Source organism: Pseudophryne corroboree, chromosome 10, assembly GCF_028390025.1.
Source record: "Pseudophryne corroboree isolate aPseCor3 chromosome 10, aPseCor3.hap2, whole genome shotgun sequence".
Lineage (NCBI taxonomy): Eukaryota > Metazoa > Chordata > Amphibia > Anura > Myobatrachidae > Pseudophryne > Pseudophryne corroboree.
In genome coordinates this window covers 374,862,782-374,871,049 of record NC_086453.1, presented here as the reverse complement: position 1 = coordinate 374,871,049, position 8,268 = coordinate 374,862,782, and positions in this window count along the sequence as shown.

Below are 8,268 nucleotides of genomic sequence, written 5' to 3'. Positions count from 1 at the left end.
CTGACTCACTGCTTATATTGTATGCACCCAACAAGATGGGTGCTCCTGCTTCTAAGCAGACGATTGCTCGTTGGATTTGTAGCACAATTCAACTTGCACATTCTGTGGCAGGCTTGCCACAACCTAAATCTGTCAAGGCCCATTCCACAAGGAAAGTGGGCTCATCCTGGGCGGCTGCCCGGGGAGTCTCGGCATTACAACTCTGCCGAGCTGCTACTTGGTCAGGGGCAAATACGTTTGCAAAATTCTACAAATTTGATACCCTGGCTGAGGAGGACCTTGAGTTCTCTCATTCGGTGCTGCAGAGTCATCCGCACTCTCCCGCCCGTTTGGGAGCTTTGGTATAATCCCCATGGTCCTGACGGAGTCCCCAGCATCCACTTAGGACGTTAGAGAAAATAAGAATTTACTTACCGATAATTCTATTTCTCGTAGTCCGTAGTGGATGCTGGGCGCCCATCCCAAGTGCGGATTGTCTGCAATACTTGTACATAGTTATTGTTACAAAAAAATCGGGTTGTTATTTGTTGTGAGCCGTCTGTCCAGAGGCTCCTACGTTTGTCATACTGTTAACTGGGTTCAGATCACAAGTTATACGGTGTGATTGGTGTGGCTGGTATGAGTCTTACCCGGGGTTCAATATCCTTCCTTATTGTGTACGCTCGTCCGGGCACAGTATCCTAACTGAGGCTTGGAGGAGGGTCATAGGGGGAGGAGCCAGTACACACCACCTGATCCTAAAGCTTTATTTTTGTGCCCTGTCTCCTGCGGAGCCGCTATTCCCCATGGTCCTGACGGAGTCCCCAGCATCCACTACGGACTACGAGAAATAGAATTATCGGTAAGTAAATTCTTATTATAGTGTGCACACTATATACCTCCTCATGTAGAGTATATTATATAGTGTGCAGGGTATATACCTCCTCATGTAGAGTATATTATATAGTGTGCACAGTATATACCTCCTCATGTAGAGTATATTATATAGTGTGCAGGGTATATACCTCCTCATGTAGAGTATATTATATAGTGTGCAGGGTATATACCTCCTCATGTAGAGTATATTATATAGTGTGCAGGGTATATACCTCCTCATGTAGAGTATATTATATAGTGTGCAGGGTATATACCTCCTCATGTAGAGTATATTATATAGTGTGCACAGTATATACCTCCTCATGTAGAGTATATTATATAGTGTGCACAGTATATACCTCCTCCTGTAGAGTATATTATATAGTGTGCACGGTATATACCTCCTCATGAGCAGTACATCTTTCCTGATCGTAGAGACGCCCACTGCAGTTGCATCATTTCCATCCAACGGCGTATAATTGCTGCTATATCGGTAGAAATCGGGTCATATCGCAGAGTGCCTCCTGAAGACGCTCAGGCTGAGCTGCTCTCCTGGGATGCAGAGGGCTCTCCAGTAGCAAGTAAGAGCGCAGCTGCTAATTTATGCACACCAGTGGCAGATCCAGAGGGGGGCTGCAGCGCAGTGCAAAATTCAAAAAGGGGTGCCGCACCAACTGTCATCCCAAACACTGCCATACCAGTTGGTGTGGCTACCGTTTGAATTTTGGACTCTGCTGCAGCCCCACCTCTGGAGCCACCATTGAAGCACACCCAGAAAACGCAGCCTGAACAGCAATGACGCGCTTGCGTTTGGCCGACCACTCCGTTCCCACCCCCAAACGCTGTCTTCCTGTCACTCACTTTGCGACTAATTCCTTGGTGCGACGGCAATCGCATTTCACTGCGCACTGCGGCTCACATGCATGTCATGGGGGTATATTTACTAAAGGTTGATTTTACTTGATTTCAGATGTTGGGTTTCCAGAGCTGAACACACATTTACTAACCGATGATTTTTTATATACATTTTTAAATATTAGTAAATGTGTGTTTTAGTCCTGGAAGCCTGAAATCGATTAAAATCGCCCAAAATCGACCTTTAGTGTAGTTCTCATGAACCTCCAGGATATAGCAAAGGAGAAATAAGCTGCTCACACTCACCCTGAACCATCTTATTTTGTCCAGAACATTATTTTTGTGATTTAGCCTTGCTCCAAACTTTTACTCATATAGGATTTCATTTGTTTTATCCCTTGTAAGGGAATTTGTCAATAAACTTTAAAAATGTATTATACTCTGGATTTTTTTCTGTATGGGTACCATTCCATGAGTGTAAGAAGCAGTTTCCTTGTAAAAATTAGGATTTAAAGAAACCTTTATATGATTCACACAGTTTACAACACTAGGAGTGGAGGTACGCTCACTATATTTTGGGGTCTATTTGGCCATAAAGAAACCTTTATGTGTAGTTGACACGTTCAAGCAGAGTGAGTGGAGTACGCCCATGCAGTAGCGGATCTTGCCACGGGGAAGCAGGATTTTTGCCCGGGACGCCGCTGTCCGGAGGGAGCCGCCGCCGTGGCAAGATCCACTACTGGTGCCGGTGCTGTAAGGTGCGAGATGACTTCATCGCGCACCGCACGGCATTGTGGGAGCGGCACATAGACTCTAGAGGTCATAATTGTCATCTAGTGTCTATGCGGTGCTATAGGAGAGAGGTCATGACATCTCTCACATAGATCCCAGGAGCGGTGCCGGCGGCCGGAGACAGCAGCAGCAGTCGGGAAGCAGGAGCGAGGGTGGTGAGTATTTATGAATTTTTTGTTTTTTTGGTAAGCGGCGCAACTAGGGGGCACAGTACTGGGGACACAACTCTGCAGGGGGCACAACTACTGAGGACACAGCTACAGGGGGCATAGTACTGGGAGCACAACTACTGTGTGGTAAACAAGAGATTGAGTTTGGGAATAAAAAGAAACCTTTATCTGTAGAAACCATCATTCCAGAGTGTGAGTGGGGGACGGCCATGTTTGTCTGTTTAAGAACATTACACAACAGGAATTTGACCCTTTTTACATACAGTATGTCTACCACCACATGTACTATCTGCACTGGGTGTCATCTGTATGTGTAACAACTGAAGAACATAATACACATTGGACTTTTCTCATACGTCCTAGAGGATGCTGGGGACCACATCAACACCATGGGGGTATAGACGGGATCCGCAGGAGACATGGGCACTCTTAAGACTTTTCATTGGGTGCGAACTGGCTCCTCCCCCTATGCCCCTCCTCCAGACCTCAGTTTTAGAAATGTGCCCAGGCAGACTGGATGCACTCTGAGGAGCTCTACTGAGTTTCTCAGGAAAGACTCATGTTAGGTTTTTATTTTCAGGGAGAGCTGCTGGCATCAGACTCCCTGCTTCGTGGGACTGAGGGGGCAGAAGCAGAACCAACTTCCTAAAGAGTTTCAAGGCTCTGCTTCTGGCTGACAGGACACCATTAGCTCCTAAAGGGTACTGAACGCTAGCCGTGTCTAGATGCTCACTCCCACAGCACGCCGTCACCCCTCTCGCAGAGCCAGAAGTCAGAAGACAGGGGAATATGAGAAGAATGAACTTCTATCAAGTAAGTGACGGCAGAGGTACGGCGCGGCTGGCGGGAGCGCAGCGCGCCATTGCTGCCCACACACACAGGCACTGCAGGGTGCAGGGCGCGGGGGCGCCCTGGGCAGCAAGAAATATACCTCAAACTGGCTAAAAGGGGGCATAAGATGCCGCTGGCACAGCCCTACCCCCGCCAGTATAAATATCATAATGTGTACTGAGTGTATGGACGTGCCATTGCGGGGGCGGAGCTTCTTCCTCAGGCAGCCAGCACACTGCTCAGCGCCATTTTCTCTCTCTCCTCAGGCTGCAGAGAACACGCTGGTCCTCTCCTCCACTTCTGACAAGTACAGGGTGCTATTAAGGGGGGCACAAAGCGATTGTGGTGCATTTAATAGTGTGAATTACTGTTTAAAAGCACTATTTGGGTGCGGGCATTCTGTGTTCACAGGCATAGCATACTGGCGCTGGGATTGTGAACTGGCTGCTCCTATACTGTGTCCCACTGACAGATTTTACTGTGGGTCTGTCCCAGTGTGTCTGTGAGTGTGGTGTGCACGTGTGAGGCATGTCTGAGGCAGGGAGTTCCTCCCCGGAGGAAGCCATTTTAGGGACACAGAGTTGTAATGTGGTGGTGCTACCGGCACACCAAGAGCCTGCATGGGTGAAAGAGATACGTGACAGTATGCATCTGATTAACCGAAGATTAGATAAGTCTGAATCTAAGGCTGCATGCTGGAGAAAATCTGTGGAAGATGTGATTTTTCAGGATGCTGTTATTCCTTATGCGGACGGCCCCTCTGGGTCACATAAGAGACCATTTGCGAATGTTGTAAACGCTGATACCGACACGGACTCTGATTCTTGTGTCGACGATAGTGACTCCAGAGAGATAGATCATAAATTGGCAAAAAGTATACAATATATGATTGTGGCTATAAGGGACGTGTTGGAGATTACAGACACCACTCCTGTACCTCAGGAGAAGGCTTATTTATGTAAGGAAAAGAAATCCAAAGTCACGTTCCCTCCTTCACACGAACTAAATGCTCTGTTTGAAGGGATGTGGGTGAATCCCGAAAATAAATTTCGTATTCCCAAATGGATTCAGATAGCTTATCCTTTCCCGGCTGAGGACAGGAAAAAATAGGAGTCACCCCCAGTGCGCTTTCCAGGTTGACAAAGAAGGCGATTCTCCCTGCACCTGGCACGGCTTCACTTAAGGAGCCGGCAGACCGCAAAATGGAAACGACATTGAAATCCATTTATGTTACCAATGGTACACTGCTCAGGCCCACTATTGCCTGCGCGTGGGTGAGTCACGCTATTGAAAAATGGTCAGAATGCGTGTCATCAGAAATTGACACGATTGATAAAGATGAGATACTCCTTAAGTTAGGGAATATCAAGGACGCTGCCGCCTACATGCTGGAAGCAATGAAGGATATTGGACTCTTGAGTTCACAAGCCGCTACCATGGCAGTATCGGCTAGGCGGGAGCTGTGGATTCGCCAGTGGAACGCGGATACAGATTCCAAAAGAAACATGGAGGCGCTCCCATATAAAGGTGAGGCCTTATTTGGCGATGGCCTGGATGCGTTAGTCTCGGCGGCTATCGCAGGTAAGTCGACATTATTGCCCTCTGCGCCTGCACCGGCAAAAAAGACCTATCACCCGCAAATGCAGTCCTTTCGGCCCAATAAATACAAAAAGACGAGAGGTTCCCCCTTCTTTGCAGGTAGGGGAAGAGGAAGGGGAAAGAAGCCCATAGCGGCTCCAGGTTCAGAAGAGCAGAAGTCTACCCCTACTTCTGCCAATTCCTCAGCATGACGCTGGAGCTCTCTTGCGGGAGGCCGCTCGGGTGGGGGCACGTCTCAAACTCTTCAGCCAAGGTTGGATTCTGTCTGGCCTGGATCCCTGGGTGTTGCAGATAGTATCCCAGGGATACAAACTAGAGTTTCAAGACGTTCCCCCATGCCGATTTTTCAAATCGATCTTGCCAGTTTCTCCGCCAGAAAGAGAAGCAGTAACAGCGGCAATCCAAAAATTATGTCAAGACCAGGTCATAGTCCTGGTACCGTTGTCACAACAAGGGCGGGGTTTTTATTCAAGCCTCTTTGTTGTTCCGAAGCCGGACTGCTCGGTCAGACCGATCCTAAATCTAAAGGATCTGAATTGCTACCTGAAAAGGTTCAAGTTCAAGATGGAATCACTTCGGGCGGTGATTGCCAGTCTGGAGGAGAGGGACTACTTGGTGTCGGTGGACATAAAGGATGCTTACCTGCATGTTCCCATTTATCCTCCTCACCAGGCTTATCTGAGATTCGCGGTTCAGGATTGCCATTACCAATTCCAGACGTTACCTTTTGGCCTCTCCACAGCGCCGAGGGTATTCACCAAGGTGATGGCGGAGATGATGGTCCTCCTTCGTCAGAAGGGAGTCAATATAAATACTTATCTGGACGATCTCCTGATAAAGGCGAGATCCAGGGAGCAGTTGTTGCAAAACATATCACTCTCTCTGTCAATACTCCAACAACACAGGTGGATCATAAATTACCCAAAGTCACAGTTGGAACCGACGACAAGGTTGTCTTTCCTCGGGATGATTCTGGACACAGAAGTTCAGAGAGTATTTCTTCCGGTGGAAAAGGCTCTGGAAATCCAGAAAATGGTAAAACAGATATTGAAACCATCCTGTGTGTCGATCCATCAGTGCATTCGGTTGTTGGGGAAGATGGTGGCGGCCTACGAGGCCATACAGTTTGGCAGGTTCCATGCCAGAGTATTCCAGTGGGACCTGTTGGACAAGTGGTCGGGGTCACACCTACACATGCACGAAAGATAATCCTGTCGTCAAAAACCAGGATTTCGCTCCTGTGGTGGTTACACAGCTCTCACCTACTAGAGGGACGCAGGTTCGGGATTCAGGACTGGGTCCTGGTAACCATGAATGCAAGTCTCCGAGGCTGAGGGGTAGTCTCTCAGGGAGAAAACTTCCAAGGACGTTGGTCACATCAGGAAGCCTGCCTTCACATAAATGTGCTGGAGCTAAGAGCCATTTACAACGGCCTTCAACAAGCGGTACATCTTCTTCAAGACCGCCCCGTGCAGATCCAGGCGGACAATGTAACAGCAGTCGCGTACATAAACAGGCAGGGCGGAACGAAAAGCAGAGCGACAATGGCAGAGGCGACAAAAATCCTCCGCTGGGCAGAAAAACATCTACAAGCTCTGTCGGCAATATTCATTCCAGGAGTATACAATTGGGAAGCAGACTTCCTCAGCAGACACAATCTCCATCCAGGAGAGTGGGGCCTCCACCAAGAAGTTTTCGCAGAGGTGACAAGTCTTTGGGGAGTTCCTCAAGTAGACATGATGGCATCTCGTCTCAACAAGAAGCTTCAGAGATACTGTTCCAGGTCGAGAGACCCTCAAGCAGTAGCAGTGGATGCGCTAGTGACCCAGTGGGTTTTCCCGTCAGTGTATGTCTTCCCTCCACTTCCGCTGATCCCAAAAGTACTCAGAATCATAAGAAAAACAAGGGTTCGAGCAATCTTCATTGCCCCAAGACTGGCCGAGGAGGGCTCGGTACCCAGATCTTCAGCAGTTGCTCATAGAAGATCCTCGGCCTCTACCTCCTCGCGAGGACCTGCTGCAGCAGGGGCCGTGCGTGTACCAAGACTTACCGCGGCTACGTTTGACGGCATGGCTGTTGAGCGCCGTATCCTAGCCGGGAAGGGTATTACCAAGGAAGTCATCCCTACCCTTATTCAGGCCAGAAAGGGAGTAACGTCGAAAAATTACCACCGTATTTGGAGAAAATGTGTGTCTTGGTGTGAATCCAAGAAAGCTCCTACGGAAGAGTTTCACTTTGGGCGTTTGCTCCATTTTTTGCAGAATGGTGTGGAGGCGGGCCTCCGATTGGGATCAATCAAGGTCCAGATTTCGGCCTTGTCAGTGTTCTCCCAAAAACAATTGGCCTCTCTTCCAGAGGTTCAGACCTTCGTGAAAGGCGTTCTCCACATCCAGCCTCCATTCGTGCCTCCAGTGGCACCATGGGACCTTAACGTGGTATTGCAGTTCCTTCAATCGGATTGGTTTGAGCCTCTACAAAAGATAGAGTTGAAGTTTCTCACTTGGAAAGTGGTGATGCTTTTGGCTTTGGCATCTGCAAGACGGGTGTCTGAATTGGGGGCCTTGTCTCACAAGAGCCCTTACCTGATCTTCCATGAAGATAAGGCAGAGTTGAGAACTCAACAACATTTTCTTCCTAAGGTGGTTTCATCTTTTCACATAAACCAACCTATTGTAGTGCCAGTAGTTACTGACACATTCACTGAATCAAAATCTCTAGATGTGGTTAGAGCTTTGAAAATCTATGTTGCTAGAACGGCTCGTATACGGAAAACAGAGGCCCTGTTTGTCCTGTATGCTCACAACAAAATTGGGTGTCCTGCTTCCAAGTAGACTATTGCACGGTGGATCAGAAATACGATTCAGCAAGCTCATACTACGGCTGGATTGCCGTTACCGACGTCGGTGAAGGCCCATTCCACTAGGAAGGTGGGCTCATCCTGGGCGGCTGCATTACAACTGTGCCGAGCAGCTACTTGGTCGGGGTCAAACACATTTGCTAAGTTCTACAAGTTTGACACCTTGGCCGATGAAGACCTAAAGTTTGGTCAATCGGTGCTGCAGGGTCATCCGCACTCTCCCGCCCGCACTGGAGCTTTGGTATAAACCCCATGGTCTTGATGTGGTCCCCAGCATCCTCTAGGACGTATGAGAAAATAGGATTTTGA